The sequence below is a fragment of the Rana temporaria genome, chromosome 10, assembly GCF_905171775.1.
Source record: "Rana temporaria chromosome 10, aRanTem1.1, whole genome shotgun sequence".
NCBI lineage: Eukaryota > Metazoa > Chordata > Amphibia > Anura > Ranidae > Rana > Rana temporaria.
This window is the reverse complement of record NC_053498.1, coordinates 140,189,395-140,211,977: the sequence shown is the minus strand read 5'-3', so window position 1 is coordinate 140,211,977 and position 22,583 is coordinate 140,189,395. Positions and strand designations below refer to the sequence as shown.

The following is a 22,583-nucleotide window of genomic DNA, read 5'->3' as shown; positions in this document are numbered from 1 at the left end:
TACTCAGAAATACTCCGTTCCCGGGTGTTTCCGAGACTTTCCAAGGGTTTCCGAGGTCAGCCGAGTTGTTCCTGATCATCTCCGAGGCTCTCCGGCGACCCCCCCCTCACCTCTGGCCACATGTGGTATTGCATGCAATTGAAGTCAATGCGGAACGAATCATTTTCGTTTCCATTGACTTCAATGGGGAAACTCGCTTTGATATGCAAGTGCTTTGGATTCTGAGAATTCTGCTGGAACAGATCATGCTCGTAATCCGAGGTTCCACCGTACAACTAACAACTACACACCAGTGTAACTAGCTGTATGTAGTCACATTCAACTGGACTTGTCCTGACATCTCTAGATTCTCCAAATCAATTCTCCAAATCTAAAGTTCGGATCCGTGTTTCCTCCAAGTCCATAGGTACCCAGAGACATTGGATCAGGGTCTCCCAGTTTGGCCATGTTTGGCTGGATTGGGCAACCATGTAAAGTCTCTATGAGCTACTGGAAGATACTGCCAAAGGAAGATCAACGTGTGATTGGCAATCAGCCATATCCTAGAGCAGTGATCGCCAAACTGCGGCCCTTTGCTTGCCTTTATCTGGCCCTTGGGGCACTATTTCATCCACTGATACCACCAATGGGGCATAATTCCCCGCACTGACACCAATGAAGGGGCACAATTCCTCCCACTGATACCAACAATGGGGCACAATTTCTCCCAAATACACCAACAATGGGATCCAATAACACAAACAATGTGGAACAATTTCTCACAGTGACACCAATGATGGGGCACCATTCCTCCCACTGAAACCACTGATGAAGCACTATTCCTCCCACTGACACCAATGATGGGGCACTATTCCTCCCACTGAAACCACTGATGGAGCACTATTCCTCCCAATAAGATCAACAATGGGCACAATTTCTCCCAAAGACACCAACAATCGGACCCAATAACACAAACGATAGGGAACAATTTCTCCCAGTGACCCCAAAGATGGGGCACATTTCCTCTCACCGACACCAATGATGGGGCACATTTCTTCCCACTGACCCCAATGATGGGGCACATTCCCTCCCAACGACACCAACAATGGGTACAATTTTTCCCAGAGACACCAACAAAAGGGGACCCAATAACACAAACGATGGGGAAAAATTCCTCCCAGTGACCCCAAGGATGGAGCACTATTCTTCCCACTGATACCAACGATGGGCCACATTTACTCTCACTGACACCAATGATGAAGCACAATTCCTCTCACTGACCCCCAATGATGGGTCACATTTCCTCCCACTGACCCCAACGATGGATCACATTTCCTACCACTGACCCCATTGATGGGTCACGTTTCTTTCCACTGACCCCCAATGATGGGTCACATTTCCTCCCACTGACCCCAATGATGGGTCACATTTCTTCCCACTGACCCCAACAATGGGTCACATTTCTTCCCACTGACCCCAATGATGGGTCACATTTCTTCCCACTGACCCCAACAATGGGTCACATTTCTTCCCACTGACCCCAATGATGGGTCACATTTCCTCCCACTGACCCCCAATGATGGGTCACATTTCCTCCCACTGACCCCCAATGATGGGTCACATTTCCTCCCACTGGACGGGTCACATTTCCTCCCACTGACCCCCAATGATGGGTCATATTTCCTCCCACTAACACCAATTATGGGTCACATTTCCTCCCACTGACCCCAATGATGGGTCACATTTCCTCCCACTGACCCCAATGATGGGTCACATTTCCTCCCACTGACCCCCAATGATGGGTCACATTTCCTCCCAATGATGGGTCACATTTCCTCCCACTGACCCCCAATGATGGGTCACATTTCCTCCCAATGATGGGTCACATTTCCTCCCACTGACCCAAACGATGGGTCACATTTCCTCCCACTGACCCCAACGATGGGTCACATTTCTTCCCACTGACCCCCAATGATGGGTCACATTTCCTCCCACTGACCCCCAATGATGGGACACATTTCCTCCCACTGACCCCCAATGATGGGACACATTTCCTCCCACTGACCCCCAATGATGGGACACATTTCCTCCCACTGACCCCCAATGATGGGTCACATTTCCTCCCACTGACCCCCAATGATGGGTCACATTTCCTCCCACTGACCCCCAATGATGGGACACATTTCCTCCCACTGACCCCAACGATGGGTCACATTTCTTCCCACTGACCCCCAATGATGGGTCACATTTCCTCCCACTGACCCCCAATGATGGGACACATTTCCTCCCACTGACCCCCAATGATGGGACACATTTCCTCCCACTGACCCCCAATGATGGGTCACATTTCCTCCCACTGACCCCCAATGATGGGTCACATTTCCTCCCACTGACCCCCAATGATGGGACACATTTCTTCCCACTGACCCCCAATGATGGGTCACATTTCCTCCCACTGACCCCCAATGATGGGGCACTATTCCTCCCACTGACCCCCAATGATGGGACACATTTCCTCCCACTGACCCCCAATGATGGGACACATTTCCTCCCACTGACCCCCAATGATGGGTCACATTTCCTCCCACTGACCCCAATGATGGGGCATATTTCTTCCCACTGACCCCCAATGATGGGGTACTATCCCTCCCAATGAAACAACCAATGGGACATTATTTTTTCCGATGACATCTGGACCTTTTCGACTCGCAATAGAACGAGAAATGCGCACCATTTTGGAAATCACGCAGCACCAAAACGTTTTGGTACACAAAGCTTCATAAGTGGGGCTGCCATTAAGAATGAATGGTACTGTCTGTAAAAAGGCAGTGCGTTTTTGTGCATTGCAGAAAAGCGTGTGATTTTGCGCGTGTTCACCGCACTGCAATAAGTGCGAACGAAGCCTGACTGCCAATCGGGTAAGCCTTGCTGTGCAAATACAGAATCTGTAGAAGATGCTGCCATCATAACACAGACGTCTGACCCAATGTTCAGATGCAAAGAGAGAGAGATACAAAGTTAACATTGTAACTTTTTTATTTACTTTGTTTCATGTGGCTGGAGATCAAAGGAACGCACTTCCTTCTCCAAACAAGGCAGGTTAACCACTTCATCTCCAGGTTTTACCCTCGTTATAAGAAGGGCATTGTTTGCTAATCAGCGCTGCTGTGCAGTGAGGGAAATAAGTATTTGATCCCCTATCAATCAGCAAGATTTCTGGCTCCCAGGTGTCTTCTATACAGCTAATGAGCTGCTAATCTCAGCTTGTTTCCTGTATAAAATACACCTGTCCACAGAAGCAACCAATCAGATTCCGATCTCTCCACCATGGCCAAGACCAAAGATCTGTCCAAGGATGTCGGGGAGAAGATTGTAGACCTACACAAGGCTGGAATGGGCGACAAGATCATCGCCAAGCAGCTTGGTGAGAGGGTGACAACAGTCGGTGCGATTATTCACAAAGGGAAGAAACACAAAATAACTGTCACTCTCCTCAGTCTGGGGCTCCATGGAGGATCTCCCCTCGTGGAGTATCAATGATGAGAATGGCGAGGAATCCGCCCAGAAACCGATCAGCGGGTGCCGGCCGATGGATGACTGCCTATGTAAACGATGTAGAGCTCCGTCCTGTCAGCAGGGATGTGGTGGATTTTGTTTCCCTGCAAAAACACCACACAGTACACAAACACTGACTAGGCACACATTTAACTGTTTAATCACCAGTACAGTGACAGTGCATATTTTTTAGCACTGACTACTGTATTCATGTCACTGCTTCCCACAAAGTGCAAAAGTGTCAGTTAGTGTCCGATTGGTTGCTGAAATATGGCAGTCCTGCTATTAATCACCAATTGCCACCATTACTAGTAAAAAAAAAAAAAACCCGGGAGCTGCGGTGGCTCAGCGCGATTGGCACTGCGCTGACAAGCCATTCACCTCTGCAGCTAGAGGTTCGGATCCCGGTCTCGGCTACATGTGAATTGAGTTTGGTGGTCTCAGCCCGGCTCCCGGTGGGTGTGCTATGCGAGGTAAGCCTGCGCTTAGTACGCCCATCCCCCTCCCACAAAAGCCACCACACTTACACACGCACTCGAAATTGGGTTAACATGCACGCACTTTGACCACGCGGTCTCTAAAAAGAGAGGCAAAGGACTAACGGGGCTGGTTGAGCGGGCTAGATCCTCTCACTCCCTTATAGGGAGTCCCTCTGCCCCGTTGGGCTTCAAAGCGGAGCAGGTAGGGCAGGCTGTGTGGGAGGACCCCCCTCACACACCCGCCATTGCCACCCGGGGCATGGAGAAAGGTGGCAGATTGCCTCTGGGGGAGGCCTGCCTACTCCCAACTCCTGCAGTCCGGCTCCTCTCTCGAGTACACGCACAAAATACACTTAAAAAAAAAAAAAAATTCCAGTATATGTATACCGTAGTTATATCTTTTGCAAAAAAGGCCTAAATTAATGAAGGCATTTTTTTTTTATTATTTGTTGTGTTTTATAACAGAAAGCAACACATTTTTTTTTTTTTTGCAAAATTGGTTGATATTTATTTCGTTTTTAGCACATAAAATAAAAAAATAAAAAATAAAGAAAACGCAGAGGTGATCAAATACCACCAAAAAAAAGCTCTATTTGTGGGAAGGGGACATCCAAAACATAAAAGAAGAAAAAAGTGTAATTTTTTGCCTTTTCAAATTTTTTCCCTAAAAATTTTTAATCATTTTTGGAACTCTATATTGCAGAAAGATTGCTTTATTTTGCCAAAACAAAAACCTATTGTATATATATATATATATATATATATATATATATATATATATATATATATATATATATATATATATATATATATATATATATATATATTTTTTTTTTTTTTTTTTTTTACATTAAAAAATAAAATAAAAGGAAAAAAAATAAATGAAAAGGCAAAAAATGACATTACATTTTTTCTTCTTTTGTATGTATGTATGTATGTATGGCAAAAAAAAAAAATTGGATGTCTATATTGCAGAAAGGTTACTTTATTTTGCCTAGAAAAAATTATATATATATATATATATATATATATATATATATATATATATATATATATAAATAAATATATAAAATTTTATTATTTATTATTTTTCTAGGCAAAATAAAGCAACCTTTCTGCAATATAGACCTCCAAAATTTTTTTGCCATACATACAAAAGAAGAAAAAATGTAATGTCATTTTTTGCCTTTTCATTTATTCTTTTTCCTTAAAAAAAAAAAAAAAAATGGCAAAAAAAATTTGGAGGTCTATATTGCAGAAAGGTTGCTTTATTTTTCCTAGAAAAATAATAATAGGCAAAATATAATTATTTATATATATATATATATATATAGCTAGATATACAATTATATATATATATATATATATATATATATATATATATATATATATATATATATATATATATATATATATATATATATATATATATATATATATATATATTGTATATTTATTTATTTTTTATATCTAGCTATATATATATATAAACAGTATATGTATCACTTTATTATCTTAAGTAATGAAAACCTAAATTGAAAATGAATAGGCCCGGAGATGAAAAATACATATTTCTGGCCTATGGGGGGCGTACAGACATGCATGCTGAAGTGGTAAATTATATTATAACATGAATAGCAGTTGCAAGGCCTGTGCCATATAAGCCAATCAAAAATGAGCTTTCATTAGCGTGACAATTGAAAGCCAACATCACATTACACAGCACTTTACAGATCTCTACACCCCCCCGTCCCCACCCCCCCCACACACACACCCTTTAGAGCAGGGGTAGGCAACCTGGGACCCTCCAGCTGCCGTGGAACTACATTTCCCATGAGGCATTGCAAGGCTGGCAGTTACATCTACTCCCAGAAGCATGATGGGACTTGTAGTTCTGCAACAGCTATAGGGCCCCAGGTCGCCTACCCCTGCTTTAGAGTCATTTTAGGTGAAACATAAAAGTCCTACCAGTATGTCTTCAGGTTGTGGAAGAAAAGCAGAGCACTTGGAGGATTCACCACACATGGGAGGACATGCACACTCCATGCAGACAAAGCTAGGACTGGATCTGACCCCAGAACCTGGGTGCCGATAGGTGCAAGCTCCTGCAAAGCTCAGGAATCGGAGCCAGGCCCTGACCCAGAGTGCTTCATCCTTCTTGGAAACCGGTGAGAACGCAATAATAAAAACGATCAATCGCTTCTTCTAACATGACTCATCGCTGGGCCAATCCCGAGCCTCCTGGTCACCAAAAACGCTTCCCGGCCTTCAGATGGCAGCTGACGTCTCACCAGATCTGAAAACTCATCCTTCTTTGATGCATCATCCTGTACCAGAAACATTCGTCTCCTTCCATTCCTACAACCGCGTCAGCTGCCCCTCCTCGCCGTCATCCCGTCTCCATAGCAACCCCATCAATTAGGGCTGTGACATCATGAGAAAGTCATCCCAGACACCTGCAGCCGGTGCTGGAACCTTAAACCCCCCCCCATCCCCCCCACCGGCAGGTACGCCGTTCAATTTCCCAGCAGAAAACAGAACGGCGGCGGGTTTCATATGCAAAGCGACTCTTGAAGTGAAAAGCGGAAATCATCAGCATTAAAAAATAAAATAAATCTCGCACACGGCGTCTGTTACGCTCCAAATTTATCAGGTGACAACGTTGCGACTCCAAGCCAAAAACAGGCCGGCGTGCAACAATATAACCTTCATCAGTTACATTGTATCACCTCCATACCAGGCGATGGGGGGGGGGGGGGATTTACTAAAACCGGCGCACACAGACCCTGCTGCAGCTCTGCATGGCGGCCAATCAGCTTCTAACTTCAGTTTGTTCAATTAAAGGGGGTTGTAAATCTTCGTGTTTCTTCACCTTGATGCATCCTATGTAATAAAGTGAAAAAAACACCTTGCAGTGTCAATCAAATCCAATGACTCGGCTGCCGGGGGGGGGGGGGGGGGGAGGGGACTATGGACACCGATTCTATCAGTGGCGGCTGGTGCTCACAATTTTTGGGGGGGCGCAAACAAAAAAGAAAAAAATTGCAGCCTCACTGTGCCCATCAAATGCATCCACTGTGCCATCAATTGTCACCACTGTGCCATGCCATCAAATGCAGCCACTGTGCCCATCAAACGCAGCCACTGTGCCATCAATTGTCACCACTGTGCCATGCCATCAAACGCAGCCACTGTGCCATCAATTGTCACCACTGTGCCATGCCAAGCACCCCTGTTTATACGCTGAGCTCCCGCACCAGGCCAAGCACCCCTGTTTATACGCTGAGCCCCTGCGCCAGCCAAGCACCCCTGTTTATACGCTGAGCCCCTGCGCCAGCCAAGCACCCCTGTTTATACGCTGAGCCCCCGCGCCAGCCAAGCACCCCTGTTTATACGCTGAGCCCCCGCGCCAGCCAAGCACCCCTGTTTATACACTGAGCCCCCAAACCAGCCAAGCTCCCCTGTTTATACACTGAGCCACCGCACCAGCCAAGAACTCCTTTATATCCACTGAGTCACCGCACCAGCCAAGCACCCCTGTTTATACGCTGGGCCCCCAAACCAGCCTAGCACCCCTGTTTATACAATAAGCCCCCGCACCAGCCAAGGACCCCTGTTTATACACTGAGCCCCCGCACCAGCCAAGCACCCCTGTTTATACACTGAGCCCCCACGCCAGCCAAGGACCCCTGTTTATAGACTGATCCCCCGCACCAGCCAAGCACCCCTGTTTATACACTGAGCCCCCGCACCAGCCTAGCACCCCTGTTTATACGCTGAGCCCCCGCACCAGCCAAGCACCCCTGTTTATACACTGAGCCCCCGCACCAGCCAAGCACCCCCGTTTATACACTGAGCCCCCGCACCAGCCAAGCACCCCTGTTTATACACTGAGCCCCAGCCAAGCACCCCCGTTTATACACTGAGCCCCCGCACCAGCCAAGCACCCCTGTTTATACACTGAGCCCCCGTGCCAGCCAAGCACCCCTGTTTATACACTGAGCCCCCGCACCAGCCAAGCACCCCTGTTTATTCACTGAGCCCCCGCGCCAGCCAAGCACCCCTGTTTATACACTGAGCCCCAGCCAAGCACCCCTGTTTATACACTGAGCCCCCGCGCCAGCCAAGCACCCCTGTTTATACACTGAGCCCCCGCCAAGCACCCCTGTTTATACACTGAGCCCCCGCGCCAGCCAAGCTCCCCTGTTTATTCACTGAGCCCCCGCGCCAGCCAAGCACCCCTGTTTATACACTGAGCCCCCGCCAAGCACCCCTGTTTATACACTGAGCCCCCGCCAAGCACCCCTGTTTATACACTGAGCCCCCGCCAAGCACCCCTGTTTATACACTGAGCCCCCGCGCCAGCCAAGCACCCCTGTTTATACACTGAGCCCCCGCCAAGCACCCCTGTTTATACACTGAGCCCCCGCGCCAGCCAAGCACCCCTGTTTATACACTGAGCCCCCGCCAAGCTCCCCTGTTTATACACTGAGCCCCAGCCAAGCACCCCTGTTTATACACTGAGCCCCCGCCAAGCACCCCTGTTTATACACTGAGCCCCCGCCAAGCACCCCTGTTTATACACCGAGCCCCCGCCAAGCACCCCTGTTTATACGCTGAGCCCCCGCCAAGCACCCCTGTTTATACACTGAGCCCCCGCCAAGCACCCCTGTTTATACACTGAGCAGACACTCCTGGCCGGCATGCATGTAAAATGAGATTGTGTGAATATTGTGGGAAGATGGCGATGGCGACGCACAGGCCCGAGCCTCTGGGAGTGGATGGGGGATAATCAGAGAACTCCACACCAGAAAGGTTTTTTATTGTAAGGACTGACCCCGGGGATTGTCAGCGGGGGAGGCGGCGAGGCCTGACAACCGGAGAACTGCTGCCATCTTGGGCTTTCACTTAACATGGCTGCTCAGGGATGGAGTCCAGGGAAACATCTGTAAGGCTCATTTGGCCCGGCAGAGCCGGCGGCTTCCTATGACGGATCACATGTCTGCTTATGTTGGAAGAAAATATGGAATCAGGGTGGCGGAGGAGCCAAGAGAGAATAGAGAGTCATTTGTAGAAGCAGCCTGGAGGGGCTTGCTGAAGGGGTTAATAAGACACTGTGGGGGGGGGAGGGCTGCACACCGAGGGTCACCCCGGGGAAATGCACCAGAAAACACAAGCAAGCCAGATCTGCAACACACAGGGAGAGAGGAATCCCTGGCCTGCCCATCCGACTCCATCAAATCCCCTCCCAGACACTGCAGCCTGGATAACAACCCATTCCCAGCAGGCTGAGGGGGGGGGCTTCATACTCAGGGGATGGGAGGTGAGGGGTTAATGAAGAGAGACAGCCTGAAATAACAGAACTGACACCCCGAGTCCAGAACTGACACCCCAATCACTGCAGACCCTCTGCACCTTCCTAGATCCTGATTGTAGATTTCTATCTATCTAGGTGTGAGATTCACAGGACTTCTCTATCAGAGGAGGAGAGACAGAGAGAGAGCGACAGAGAGAGAGACAGAGAGAGAGACACAGAGAGAGAGCTATGAGAGAGAAAGAGAGAAAGAGAGAACGAGAGAACGAGAGAAAGAGAGAAAGAGAGAAAGAGAGAAAGAGAGAAAGAGAGAAAGAGAGAAAGACAGATATGAGAGAGATATGAGAGAGATATGAGAGAGAAAGAGAAAGAGAGAGAAAAAGAGAGAGAGAAGAGAGAGAAGCAGAGAAGAGAGAGATGAGAGAAAGAGAGAGGAGAGAAAGAGAGAGAGATGAGAGAAAGAGAGAGGAGAGAAAGAGAGAGAGATGCGAGAAAGAGAGAGAGATGAGAGAAAGAGAGAGAGATGAGAGAAAGAGAGAGAGATGAGAGAAAGAGAGAGAGATGAGAGAAAGATGAGAGAAAGAGAGAGAGATGAGAGAAAGAGAGAGAGATGAGAGAAAGAGAGAGAGAGATGAGAAAGAGAGAGAGATGAGAAAGAGAGAGAGAGATGAGAAAGAGAGAGAGAGATGAGAAAGAGAGAGAGATGAGAAGGAGAGATGAGAAAGAGAGATGAGAAAGAGACATGAGAAAGAGAGATGAGAAAGAGACATGAGAAAGAGACATGAGAAAGAGAGAGAGAGAGAGAGAAAGAGAGAGAGCGCGAGAAAGAGAGAGAGCGCGAGAAAGAGAGCGAGTGCGAGAGAGAGAGCGCGAGAAAGAGAGCGAGTGCGAGAGAGAGAGCGAAAGAGAGAGAGAGCGAAAGAGAGAGAGAGCGCGCGAGAAAGAGAGAGAGCGCGCGAGAAAGAGAGAGCGCGCGCGAGAAAGACAGAGAGCGTGCGAGAAAGACAGAGAGCGCGCGAGAAAGACAGAGAGCGCGCGAGAAAGACAGAGAGCGCGCGAGAAAGACAGAGAGCGCGCGAGAGAAAAAAGAGAGCGCGCGAGAGAAAAAAAGAGAGCGCGCGAGAGAAAGAGAGAGCGCTCGAGAGAAAGAGAGAGCGCGCGAGAGAAAGAGAGAGCGCGCGAGAGAGCGCTCTTGAGAAAGAGAGAGTGAGAGAAAGAGAGAGCGCGCGAGAGAAAGAGAGAGCGAGAGAGAGAAAGTCATGAGAGAGAGAGAGAGAGAGAGAGAGAGAGAGAGAGAGAGAGAGAGAGAGAGAGAGAGAGAGAGAGAGAGAGAGAGAGAGAGAGAGAGAGAGAGAGAGAGAGAGAGAGAGAGAGAGACACACAGTGAGGGAAATAAGTATTTGATCCCCTATCAATCAGCAAGATTTCTGGCTCCCAGGTAATGAGCTGAGATCAGGAGAACTCTCTCTCTCTCTCTGAGGCTGGGTTCACACTACTTTCATCCTACTTTGCTCTGTGTTCAATGTTTCCCTATGAGAGCGTCTTGTAGCGTCCTACACAAGTCGGTCCGACTTTGAAAATGCTCCCTGTACTACTTTTGGTCCTACATTGATCCTACTTCAGGCCCATTGAATATCATTGAAGTCGGACCAAAGTAGTATCCTGTTCATGAAAGTAGGATGGATGTAGGACCAATGTAGCAGAGCAAAGTAGGATGAAAGTAGTGTAGTAGTGTGAACCCAGCCTGAAGGGAGTGCTCCTAATCTCAGCTTTTTTCCTGTATAAAAGACACCTGTTCACAGAAGCAACCAATCAGATTCCAATCTCCCCACCATGGCCAAGACCAAAGATCTGTCCAAGGATGTCGGGGAGAAGATTGTAGACCTACACAAGTCTGGAATGGGCTACAAGATCATCGCCAAGCAGCTTGGTGAGAGGGTGACAACAGCTGGTGGGATTATTCACAAAGGGAAGAGACACAAAATAACTGTCACTCTCCTCGGTCTGGGGCTCCATGGAGGATCTCCCCTCGTGGAGGATCAATGATGAGAATGGCGAGGAATCCGCCCAGAACTACACGGGAGAATCTTGTCACTGATCTCAGCTGGGACCTCAGTCACCAAGAAAACAATTGGTAACACACAACACCGGGAAGGACTGAAATCCTGCAGAGCCCCCGAGGTCCTCCAGCTTAAGAAATCACATGTACAGTCCGTCTGAAGTTTGCTAATGAACATCTCAATGATTCGGAGGACACCATCCCCCCCCCCCCCCCGTCATACATGGAGAACACCATCCCCCCCCGTCATACATGGAGAACACCATCCCCCACCCACCGTCATACATGGAGAACACCATCCCCCTCCCATCATACATGGAGGTGGAAATATTATACTTTGGGGGGGTTTTCTGCTAAGGGGACAGGACAACTTCACCGCATCAAAGGGACGATGGACGGGACCCATGTACCATCAAATCTTGGGTGAGAACCTCCTTCCCTCAGCCAGGGCATTGAAGATGGGTGGTGGATGGGTCTTCCAGCATGACAATGACCCAAAACACACGGCCAAGGCAACGAAGGAGTAGATCAAGAAGAAGCACATTAAAGCGGATCTCCACCCTAAAGTGAAGTCGCGCTGATCGGAACCCTCCCCCCCTCCGGTGTCACATTTGACACCTTTCAGGGGGGGTGCAGATACCCGTCTAAAGACAGGTATTTGCACCCACTTCCGGCCTGGCATTCGGGCAAAAGACGGGCATTGCGTCACATCCCGTCGCCCCCCCCCCCCCCCGTTGTGTGCTGGGAACACTCGGCTCCCAGCACAAATCGGGAGCCAATCGGCGGGCGCGGCTCGCGCATGCGCCGTAGGGAACCGGGCAGTGAAGCCGCAGCACTTCACTTCCTGGTTCCCTCAGCGTGGATGGCGGGGGGGGGGGGGGGAGTGACAAGCGATCGCTCGTCCTCTGCTGCGGACGGCGCTGGACTCCAGGACAGGTGAGTGTCTTAATATTAAAAGTCAGCAGCTGCAGTATTTGTAGCTGCTGGCCTTTAATATTTTTTTGGGGTGGAACATCCGCTTTAAGGGCCAGATCCACGAAGCCCGGGCGCAACTTAACTTTTCGGATTTAAGTTACACCGCCGCAATTTTTCCAAGTTAGTGCCCGATCCACAAAGCACTTACCTGGAAATTTGCGGCGGTGTATCCTAAATCCGGCCGGCGAGTCCCATTTAAATTAGGCGCGCTACCGCGCCGGACGTACTGCGCATGCTCCGTTTCCGAACTCCCGCCGTGCTTTGCGCGCAGTGACGTCATTTTTTCGAAACGGCGACGTGCGTAGCGTAATTCCGTATTCCCGGACGGCTTACGCAAACGACGTTGATTTTTAAATTTCGACGCGGGAACGACGGCCATACTTTAGACAGCAATACGCTTGCTGACTAAAGTTAGGGCACCAAAAAAAAAGTGTAAAATTGCGACGGGAAACTAGACTAGCGGCGACGTAGCGAACGCGAAAAACCGTCGTGGATCCGCCGTAACTCCTAATTTGCATACCCGACGCTGGTTTACGACGCGAACTCCCCCCAGCGGCGGCCGCGGTACTGCATCCTAAGATCCGACAGTGTAAAACAATTACACCTGTCGGATCTTAGGAATATCTATGCGTAACTGATTCTATGAATCCGCCGCATAGATAGAAACAGAGATACGACGGAGTATCCCTTTTGTGAATCTGGCCCTAAGATCCTGGAGTGGCCTAGCCAGTCTCCAGACCTTCATCCTATAGAAAATATGTGGAGGGAGCTGGAGGTCCGAGGTGCCAAACGTCAGCCTGGAAACCTTCATGACTTGGAGAAGATCTGCAAAGAGGACAAAATCCCTCCTGAGATGTGAGAACCTGGAGGCCAACTCCAAGAACCGTCTGACCTCTGTGATCCCCAACACGGGATTCTCCCCCAAGGACTGAGCCATGATCTGCAAAGAGGACAAAATCCCTCCTGAGATGTGAGAACCTGGAGGCCAACTCCAAGAAACGTCTGACCTCTGTGATCCCCAACAGGGGATTCTCCCCCAAGGACTGAGTCATGATCTGTGAAGGGGCCAAACACGCAAAATGCGAATCAATTGATAACTTTTATGAAATGCGTTTCTCTGGATATTTATGTTGTTATTTCGTCTCTCTCCCCGTTATAATAAACCGACCAATAGAATTATAGACGGATCATTCCTGGCGGGCAAACGTCCAAAATCATCAGGGGGTCAAATACTTTCCCCCCCCCCCTCAGTGTATTGGATTGGAAAAAAAAAACAATACAAGTTAGTGGAAGATGTAAGAACTGACACTTCCCAAATCCAATCAGGATACAGAGAGATGGAGAGTGTGGGGACAGAGAGATGTGATCGGCGTGAGGACACACCCCCCCATACAGGTGATCGGCGTGAGGACACACCCCCATACAGGTGATCGGCGTGAGGACACACCCCCCATACAGGTGATCGGCGTGAGGACACCCCCCCATACAGGTGATCGGCGTGAGGACACACCCCCCATACAGGTGATCGGCGTGAGGACACACCCCCCCCATACAGGTGATCGGCGTGAGGACACACCCCCCCATACAGGTGATCGGCGTGAGGACACACCCCCCCATACAGGTGATCGGCGTGAGGACACACCCCCCATACAGGTGATCGGCGTGAGGACACACCCCCCATACAGGTGATCGGTTTGAGGACACACCCCCCATACAGGTGATCGGTTTGAGGACACACCCCCCCCCCCATACAGGTGATCGGTGTGAGGACACACCCCCCCCATACAGGTGATCGGTGTGAGGACACACCCCCCCATACAGGTGATCGGTGTGAGGACACCCCCCCCATACAGGTGATCGGCGTGAGGACACACCCCCCATACAGGTGATCGGTGTGAGGACACACCCCCCCATACAGGTGATCGGTGTGACTGGTGATGGGATGTGGAAGGAATTCTCTGTATCTGGAGGGAGATAAATCATCAGTTCTCATATATGTCTGATCATCATCCGTCACCTTCCTCTACACAGGACAATAATAATAGTAATACAGATCATCACACTCAGTCATGTATAACCAGCCAGACCCACACCATAGTACAGCACTGTCATCCCTGTCATCTGTCACCCAGATATCACCCAGTGCCCTGTCATCTGTCACCCAGATATCACCCAGAGTCCTGTCATCTGTCACCCACATATCACCCAGTGCCCTGTCATCTGTCACCCAGATATCACCCAGAGTCCTGTCATCTGTCACCCAGATATCACCCAGTGTCATGTCATCTGTCACCCACATATCACCCAGAGTCCTGTCATCTGTCACCCAGATATCACCCAGTGTCCTGTCATCTGTCACCCAGAGATCTGTCACCCAAAGTCCTGTCATCCAAATATTACCCAGTGTCCTGTCAACTCTCACCCAGTGTCCTGTCATCTGTCACCCAGATATCACCCAGTGTCATGTCATCTGTCACCCAGTGTCCTGTCATCTGTCACCCAGATATCACCCAGTGTCATGTCATCTGTCACCCACATATCACCCAGAGTCCTGTCATCTGTCACCCAGATATCACCCAGTGTCCTGTCATCTGTCACCCAGAGATCTGTCACCCAAAGTCCTGTCATCCAAATATTACCCAGTGTCATGTCATCTGTCACCCAGTGTCCTGTCATCTGTCACCCAGATATCACCCAGTGTCATGTCATCTGTCACCCAGTGTCCTGTCAATTGTCACCCAGCGGGGGTCTGCACTGTAAGAGGGCCTGCACTGTAGCGGGGGTCTGCACTGTAGCGGGGGTCTGCACTGTAGCGGGGGTCTGCACTGTAGCGGGGGTCTGCACTGTAGCGGGGGCCTGCACTGTGAGGGGGCATGTAGTGTATAGGGGGTCTGTACTGTAGCGGGGGCCTGTGTAACATGCAGGGGGTCCAGAACTGTTAAGGGCGGGTGTCTGTGTAACATACAGGCGTCTAGAGGTGTAGGGTGCTGTGTAATGTAAAGGGGTCTAGGGGTGCAGGGTGCCATGTAATGTAAAGGGTCCAGAGGTGCAGGGTGCTGTGTAATGTAAAGGGATCCAGAGGTGCAGGGTGCTGTGTAATGTAAAGGGGTCCAGAGGTGCAGGGTGCTGTGTAATGTAAAGGGGTCCAGAGGTCCAGGGTGCTGTGTAATGTAAAGGGGTCCAGAGGTCCAGGGTGCTGTGTAATGTAAAGGGGTCCAGAGGTCCAGGGTGCTGTGTAATGTAAAGGGGTCCAGAGGTGCAGGGTGCTGTGTAATGTAAAGGGGTCCAGAGCTGTGGGGTGCTGTGTAATGTAAAGGGGTCTAGGGGTGCAGTTGTGGAGAGGGGTACACAGAATTGACAAAAAGATATTGAAGGATGCAGAGGTATGCAGGGGGCACAGTGGGGTGTTTTTACATTTTAAGGTGGGGGGGGGGGGGGGCCAGATATTGGATCCGCCCCGGGTGCCAAATGCTCTAGGTACGCCCCTGCCCAGTGTCCTGTCATCTGTCACCCACATATCACCCAGTGCCTTGTCATCTGTCACCCACATATCACCCAGTGCCTTGTCATCTGTCACCCACATATCACCCAGTGCCCCGTCATCTGTCACCCACATATCACCCAGTGCCCAGTCATCTGTCACCCAGTGCCCTGTCATCTGTCACCCACATATCACCCAGTGCCCTGTCACCCACATATCAAGCAGTGCCCTGTCATCTGTCACCCAGTGCCCCGTCATGTCACCCACATATCACCCAGTGCCTTGTCATCTGTCACCCACATATCACCCAGTGCCCCGTCATCTGTCACCCACATATCACCCAGTGCCCAGTCATCTGTCACCCAGTGCCCTGTCATCTGTCACCCACATATCACCCAGTGCCCTGTCACCCACATATCAAGCAGTGCCCTGTCATCTGTCACCCAGTGCCCTGTCATCTGTCACCCACATATCACCCAGTGCCCCTACAGATGATGTCATGTGGGTGTCGGTGATAATGGAGTGACATCCCAGTCCCCATTTGTTATGATGGTCGCAGTGACGTCATATGACGTCACCCAGTCGCGATGCCACACCCCACCCTCTATCACGATCCCCTCCCCCGATAGGATTCCGGCCCAGCTGCCGTGCGGACTCACCGTGTGCAGGGGGCGGCTGTGGCTGCAGCCATGGAGGGGAGAGGCCGGGACCGTGCGGCTCTGTGCGGGGAATGATCCGTCCTCCTCCGCTGACTGACTCTGACTGAGGCCCCCAGAGCCCAGCCGAGCCAGCGCCGGAACGCCCCGCCCGCTTCGCCGGAGTGACGGCCCTCATAACCAATAGTAGAGCGAGCTGGGCAGCAGAGAACCAATGAGAAGGCGAAAGAGGGGGGGGCGGGAGGTGACGTTCTGGGCTGCGGAGATTGCGGATGCGCGTAGGGAGGGGAGACTGCTGCCCTCTGGCGGTCGGGATAAGGCGGTGCGGCGGAGGCGGCCAGTGCAGTCGCAGCATCAGCACCAGTTTATGGGAGTAATAAGAAGAAACCAGCAGTGATCCCCGGCTGGGGCTGGGGGGAGGGGAGACATACAAGGGACACGTCACTAGATGCAATGACCAATGGGAGCATAGCAGGGGGACCAGGACCCCCCTTCCCCCACCCAGAGTGCAGCTATAGGGGAGGGACCCCCTCACCCAGAACTCAGGAGAGGGGACCCGCACCCAGAACCTAGGAGAGGGGAACCCCCTACTCAAAACTCAGGAGAGGGGACCCCCCTAACCCAGAACCTAGGAGAGGGGAACCCCCTACCCAGAACTCAGGAAAGGACCACCACCACCCAGAACTCAGGAGAGGGGAACCCCCCCACCCAGGACTCAGGAGAGGAGACCCCCCACCCAGGACTCAGGAGAGGAGACCCCCATCCAGAACTCAGGAGAGAGGGGACCCCCACCCAGAACTCAGGAGAGGGGAACCCCCAATCCAGAACTCAGGAGAGGGGAACCCCCCACCACCCAGAACTCAGGAGAGGGGACCCCCACCCAGAACTCAGGAGAGGGGGGAACCCCCCATCCAGAACTCAGGAGAGGGGGGAACCCCCAATCCAGAACTCAGGAGAGGGGGGACCCCCACCCAGAAATCAGGAGAGGGGAACCCCCCACCACCCAGAACTCAGGAGAGGGGACCCCCACCCAGAACTCAGGAGAGGGGACCACCCAGAACTCAGGAGAGGGGACCCCCACCCAGAACTCGGGAGAGGAGAACCCTCTACCCAGAACTCAGGAGAGGGGACCACCCAGAACTCGGGAGAGGGGACCCCCACCCAGAACTCGGGAGAGGGGAACCCTCTACCCAGAACTCAGGAGAGGGGAACCCTCTACCCAGAACTCAGGAGAGGGGAACCCCCACCACCACCCAGAACTCAGGAGAGGGGACCACCCAGAACTCAGGAGATGGGACCCCCACTTAGGAGAGGGGAACCCCACCACCCAGAATTCAGGAGAGGGGACCCCCACCCAGCACTCAGGAGTGGGGAACCCCACCCAGAACTCAGGAGAGGGGACCGACCACCACCCAGAACTCAGGAGAGGGGACCACCCACCACTTAGGACTCAGGAGAGGGACCCCCACCCAGAACTCAGGAGAGGGGACCACCCAGAATTCAGGAGAGGGGAACCCCCCACCCAGAACTCAGGAGAGGGGACCACCCAGAACTCAGGAGAGGGGAACCCCCCACAACCCAGAACTCAGGAGAGGAGACCCCCCACCCAGGACTCAGGAGAGGAGACCCCCATCCAGAACTCAGGAGAGAGGGGACCCCCACCCAGAACTCAGGAGAGGGGAACCCCCAATCCAGAACTCAGGAGAGGGGAACCCCCCACCACCCAGAACTCAGGAGAGGGGACCCCCACCCAGAACTCAGGAGAGGGGGGAACCCCCCATCCAGAACTCAGGAGAGGGGGGAACCCCCAATCCAGAACTCAGGAGAGGGGGGACCCCCACCCAGAAATCAGGAGAGGGGAACCCCCCACCACCCAGAACTCAGGAGAGGGGACCCCCACCCAGAACTCAGGAGAGGGGACCACCCAGAACTCAGGAGAGGGGACCCCCACCCAGAACTCGGGAGAGGAGAACCCTCTACCCAGAACTCAGGAGAGGGGACCACCCAGAACTCGGGAGAGGGGACCCCCACCCAGAACTCGGGAGAGGGGAACCCTCTACCCAGAACTCAGGAGAGGGGAACCCTCTACCCAGAACTCAGGAGAGGGGAACCCCCACCACCACCCAGAACTCAGGAGAGGGGACCACCCAGAACTCAGGAGATGGGACCCCCACTTAGGAGAGGGGAACCCCACCACCCAGAATTCAGGAGAGGGGACCCCCACCCAGCACTCAGGAGTGGGGAACCCCACCCAGAACTCAGGAGAGGGGACCGACCACCACCCAGAACTCAGGAGAGGGGACCACCCACCACTTAGGACTCAGGAGAGGGACCCCCACCCAGAACTCAGGAGAGGGGACCACCCAGAATTCAGGAGAGGGGAACCCCCCACCCAGAACTCAGGAGAGGGGACCACCCAGAACTCAGGAGAGGGGAACCCCCCACAACCCAGAACTCAGGAGAGGGGAACCCCCCACAACCCAGAACTCAGGAGAGGGGAACCCCCTACCCAGAACTCAGGAGAGGGGAACCCCCACCACCACCCACAACTCAGGAGAGGGGACCACCCAGAACTCAGGAGAGGGGACCGACCACCACCCAGAACTCAGGAGAGGGGACCCCCACCCAGCACTCAGGAGAGGGGAACCCCCCACCCAGAACTCAGGAGAGGGGAACCCCCCACCCAGAATTCAGGAGAGGGGAACCCCCCACCCAGAATTCAGGAGAGGGGACCACCACCCAGAACTCAGAAGAGGGGACCACCCACCACCCAGGACTCAGGAGAGGGACCCCCACCCAGAACTCAGGAGAGGGGACCACCCAGAATTCAGGAGAGGGGAACCCCCCACCCAGAACTCAGGAGAGGGAACCACCACCCAGAACTCAGGAGAGGGGAACCCCCCACCCAGAATTCAGGAGAGGGGACCACCACCCAGAACTCAGAAGAGGGGACCACCCACCACCCAGGACTCAGGAGAGGGGACCACCCAGAATTCAGGAGAGGGGAACCCCCCACCCAGAACTCAGGAGAGGGAACCACCACCCAGAACTCAGGAGAGGGGACCACCCAGAACTCAGGAGAGGGAACCACCACCCAGAACTCAGGAGAGGGGAACCCCCCACCCAGAACTCAGGAGAGGGGAACCCCCTACCCAGAACTCAGGAGAGGGGACCCCCACCCAGAACTCAGGAGAGGGGACCACCCACCACCCAGAACCTAGGAGAGGGGAACCCCCTACCCAGAACTCAGGAGAGGACCCCCACCACCCAGAACTCAGGAGAGGGGACCCCCCTAACCCAGAACCTAGGAGTGGGGAACCCCCTACCCAGAACTCAGGAGAGGAGACCCCCACCCAGAACTCAGGAGAGGGGGAAACCCCCCCATCCAGAACTCAGAAGAGAGGGGACCCCCCACCACCCAGAACTCAGGAGAGGGGAACCCCCTACCCAGAACTCAGGAGAGGGGAACCCCCCACCCAGAACTCAGGAGAGGGGACCCCCTCCCAGAACTCAGGAGAGGGGACCACTCAGGAGAGGGACCCCCACCCAGAACTCAGGAAAGGGGAACCCCCACCCAGGACTCAGGAGAGGGGACCCCCACCCAGAACTCAGGAGAGGGACCCCCACCCAGAACTCAGGAAAGGGGAACCCCCACCCAGGACTCAGGAGAGGGGACCCCCACCCAGAACTCAGGAGAGGGGACCCCCACCCAGAACTCAGGAGAGGGGAACCCCCCACCCAGAACTCAGAAGAGAGGGGAACCCCCCACCCAGAACTCAGGTGAGGGGACCCCCACCCAGAATGCAGGAGAGGGAACCCCCACCACCCAGAATGCAGGAGAGGGAACCCCCCACCACCCAGAACTCAGAAGAGGGGAACCACCCACCCAGAACTCAGGAGAGGGGAACCCCCTACCCAGAACTCAGGAGAGAGGACCTCCCCCACCCTGAACACAGGATCAGGGAACCCCCCACCAATAACTTTTCTTGCTATCTGGGTCCCTGAATAAGAAGATTCGCTCTCTCTACTTGTCCTGGTGACACTGAAAGGGAGAAGAAATCTGAAATGATCTCTAAGTCAGGAGTTGAGTGCGACTTGTATGTGACTTTACACTCTCTGGCATTCAAGTAGCATGAAAGTAGTGCAGGAACCTTAGTGTCCAAAGTCGCATGTTAGGGTTAGCAGTAATTGTTAGGGTTAGTGTTAATAGTAATTGTTAGGGTTAGAGTTAGGGTTAGTAGTAATTGTTAGTGTTAGAATTCGCAGTAATGGTTAGGGTTGGGGTTATCATTCATTTTTTAGGTTAAGGTTAGAGTTGGGGTTGGCAGTAATTGTTAGAGTTAGGGTTGGCAGTAATTGTCAGGGTTAGAGTTAGGGATGGCAGTAATTGTCAGGGTTAGAGTTGGGGTTGGCAGTAATTGTTAGGGTTAGAGGTAGGGTTGGCAGTAATTGTTAGGGTTAGAGTTGGGGTTGGCAGTAATTGTTAGGGTTAGAGTTGGGGTTGGCAGTAATTGTTAGGGTTAGAGTTAGGGATGGCAGTAATTGTCAGGGTTAGAGTTGGGGTTGGCAGTAATTGTCAGGGTTAGAGTTAGGGATGGCAGTAATTGTTAGGGTTAGAGTTAGGGTTGGCAGTAATTGTTAGGGTTAGAGTTAGGGATGGCAGTAATTGTCAGGGTTAGAGTTGGGGTTGGCAGTAATTGTTAGGGTTAGAGGTAGGGTTGGCAGTAATTGTTAGGGTTAGAGTTGGGGTTGGCAGTAATTGTTAGGGTTAGAGTTGGGGTTGGCAGTAATTGTCAGGGTTAGAGTTAGGGTTGGCAGTAATTGTCAGGGTTAGAGTTGGGGTTGGCAGTAATTGTCAGGGTTAGAGTTGGGGTTGGCAGTAATTGTTAGGGTTAGAGTTGGGGTTGGCAGTAATTGTTAGGGTTAGAGTTAGGGTTGGCAGTAATTGTCAGGGTTAGAGTTGGGGTTGGCAGTAATTGTTAGGGTTAGAGTTGGGGTTGGCAGTAATTGTTAGGGTTAGGGTTGGCAGTAATTGTTAGGGTTAGAGTTGGGGTTGGCAGTAATTGTTAGGGTTAGAGTTAGGGTTGGCAGTAATTGTCAGGGTTAGAGTTAAGGTTGGCAGTAATTGTCAGGGTTAGCGTTAGGGTTGGCAGTAATTGTTAGGGTTAGAGTTGGGGTTGGCAGTAATTGTTAGGGTTAGAGTTAGGGTTGGCAGTAATTGTCAGGGTTAGAGTTAGGGTTGGCAGTAATTGTCAGGGTTAGAGTTGGGGTTGGCAGTAATTGTCAGGGTTAGAGTTGGGGTTGGCAGTAATTGTCAGGGTTAGCGTTAGGGTTGGCAGTAATTGTTAGGGTTAGAGTTGGGGTTGGCAGTAATTGTTAGGGTTAGAGTTAGGGTTGGCAGTAATTGTCAGGGTTAGAGTTAGGGTTGGCAGTAATTGTCAGGGTTAGAGTTGGGGTTGGCAGTAATTGTCAGGGTTAGAGTTGGGGTTGGCAGTAATTGTCAGGGTTAGAGTTGGGGTTGGCAGTAATTGTCAGGGTTAGAGTTGGGGTTGGCAGTAATTGTTAGGGTTAGGGTTGGCAGTAATTGTTAGGGTTGGCAGTAATTGTTAGGGTTAGAGTTGGGGTTGGCAGTAATTGTTAGGGTTAGAGTTAGGGTTGGCAGTAATTGTCAGGGTTAGAGTTAGGGTTGGCAGTAATTGTTAGGGTTAGAGTTGGGGTTGGCAGTAATTGTTAGGGTTAGAGTTAGAGTTGGCAGTAATTGTTAGGGTTAGGGTTGGCAGTAATTGTTAGGGTTGGCAGTAATTGTTAGGGTTAGAGTTGGGGTTGGCAGTAATTGTTAGGGTTAGAGTTAGGGTTGGCAGTAATTGTCAGGGTTAGAGTTGGGGTTGGCAGTAATTGTCAGGGTTAGCGTTAGGGTTGGCAGTAATTGTTAGGGTTAGAGTTGGGGTTGGCAGTAATTGTTAGGGTTAGAGTTAGGGTTGGCAGTAATTGTTAGGGTTAGAGTTAGGGTTGGCAGTAATTGTCAGGGTTAGAGTTAGGGTTGGCAGTAATTGTTAGGGTTAGAGTTAGGGTTGGCAGCAATTGT

General features: G+C 51.7%; 1 protein-coding gene across 12 annotated transcripts in view; it reads right to left on the bottom strand.

The window, feature by feature from the left end:
- Nucleotides 1-16,626, bottom strand: part of KIF1B (kinesin family member 1B) — a 267,120-nt gene extending 250,494 nt beyond the window's left edge. For 6 of the 12 annotated variants that reach the window (XM_040326413.1, XM_040326416.1, XM_040326419.1 and 3 more), the window contains exon 1: nucleotides 16,502-16,626. The gene's annotated coding sequence lies outside the window, so the exon portion shown is untranslated. Of the gene's footprint in view, nucleotides 1-5,981; nucleotides 6,462-16,501 lie in introns of those variants that run through there. The other 6 variants (XM_040326422.1, XM_040326423.1, XM_040326421.1 and 3 more) reach the window with 3 other exon arrangements.
- Between the last annotated feature and the right edge of the window lie 5,957 nt (nucleotides 16,627-22,583).